Genomic DNA, 2,210 nt, shown 5'->3' on the forward strand with positions numbered 1-2,210 from the left:
AATCGTTAGTAGTGGAAATTTTGTAAATTGGATTACTTAAGAGGACGGTTCATCAAGAATTTGTTTATGTTGGACTTGAAGACAACCAAATTGTAGTCAGATGGAAAACATGGAAACGGAAGAGAGTTCCACAGGCGTGTAGTTCTAAGAAAGAAGCTTTGTTCATGGAATCTACGTTTTAATTAGGCACAGATAAAGAGTGGGGGAAAATTATTGACAGTGGTTTCAGCTAGACAAGTGTTTTTTGTGATAGTTTGGCGAGGGGGGGGAGAAGATAGATTGGAGCTCAGACGAGGAATTGCCATGGAAATAATGATAAAGTTATTCTTTCAAGAAGTAACATCTGATTAGTCACATGATTCATTAAGATTATTTGAATTAAATGGTAAAAAAATTAAAACTAATCAAGACATTTTGAAGGATTGTAATCCAAATAATTTTATTTTAATGAATAATGGGTAATGATGAATAAAGGGAGACCCTAACATTCAAACACACCGGAAGTTGCCCCCCCCCGCGTCTCTCAGTTGAAGTATGGAAGCACAGAATCGATAAAATTTTCAATTATATTTTATGTTTATTTTTTTCACGCCCTTCTAATAAAAATATATAGAATACGTAAACTTTTTTTTATCAATTTTTTAAATTTTTTAATCATACATCTTTTCAAATAACTATGTTTATTTCAGTTAATGTTATATATTTTGTCAAACTATTTAGATATTCTAAAAATACATTTATTTCCAGAAACATGAAAAAAATATGAATGTATTATATTTTTTACAGTTTTAACGATATTTAATTAAGTTAATATGTTATATATATATATATATATATATATATATATATATATATATATATATATATATATATATATAAGTTTAGTAGTTGATATATTTAAATTTTGAAAAAACAACATATAGACACATATATTCGAATTAAGAATTTATTGTTTGACAAAAGGAATATATAGAAGGGGTTATTTTGATTTCCTTAATCCATGGATTTTCAATAAAGACCCATATCATCAGAGGACATGAAATGCGGTTAGCAAAATGTTCAGCTATGAATAGACACTTATTTTGCTTTTCAGCACAAATATTGAAAATAGTTTTTAAGTGGTGAATGATAATTATATGGAAATAATTATAGGAAAAGAGAATTTGATAACCACGCTTTTTATATGGGACTACTGCCTTCTCCCCTGGACCAATATTCTGCCTACCTGGATTTATAACCCAGGAGGACATTGTACTCCTCCCGATAATGGACTACCCAGGTCGTATCAAATTCTCTTTATTATAATTATTTCCATATAATTATCATTCACCACTTAAAAAACTATTTTAAATATTTGTGCTGAAAAGCAAAATAAGTGTTTATTCACAGCTGAACATTTTGCTAACCGCATTTCATTTCCTTTGATGATATGGGCCTTTATTGAAAATCCATGGATTAAGGAAATCAACATAACCCCTTCTATATATTCCTTTTGTCAAACAATAAATTCTTAATTCGAATATATGTGTCTATATGTTGTTTTTTTTCAGAATTTAAATATAACAACTAAACTTATATATTGCTCTATGCTTAAATATTGAGCTTCTCCTTTTTGGCTAGGATCGCCCTGAAAGTATTACTTCAAGTAATATCTATCAGGATCTTTCATCTGATTTCTAATCAGTGTCTTATCTCGATTACATATATATATATATATATATATATATATATATATATATATATATATATATATATATATATATATATATATATATATATATACATGAACATTTAACAGCATAGCAAAGAATAGATGGACTGAAATAATGACAAGCTTTAAAAGCGAGCGGAAAAAAGGAGTATCTGCCTGACTACAAAAAATGCTAGCTTTATTTTGGTGTCTTTAACCCTCCTCCCCCATATTTTTGCTGATGAGGAGACTTTGTTTAAAGAAAATCTTGTATCAAATTATTGTTCAAGACATATTGTCTATTTCAATAAAACATCGTTTCCAAAACGATCGTATAATCTATAGATTTTGTTTGTTTTCTTTTTGAAACTGGTTTTAATTCAAAATTATGAATCGTTTTACTCAATATATATATATATATATATATATATATATATATATATATATATATATATATATATATATAAAGATATGCGATTAAAAAATAAAAAAAATAATTGATTAAAAATGTACGTATTTT

The sequence above is a fragment of the Euprymna scolopes genome, chromosome 5 (assembly GCF_053919585.1).
Source record: "Euprymna scolopes isolate OS-2025 chromosome 5, ASM5391958v1, whole genome shotgun sequence".
NCBI lineage: Eukaryota > Metazoa > Mollusca > Cephalopoda > Sepiida > Sepiolidae > Euprymna > Euprymna scolopes.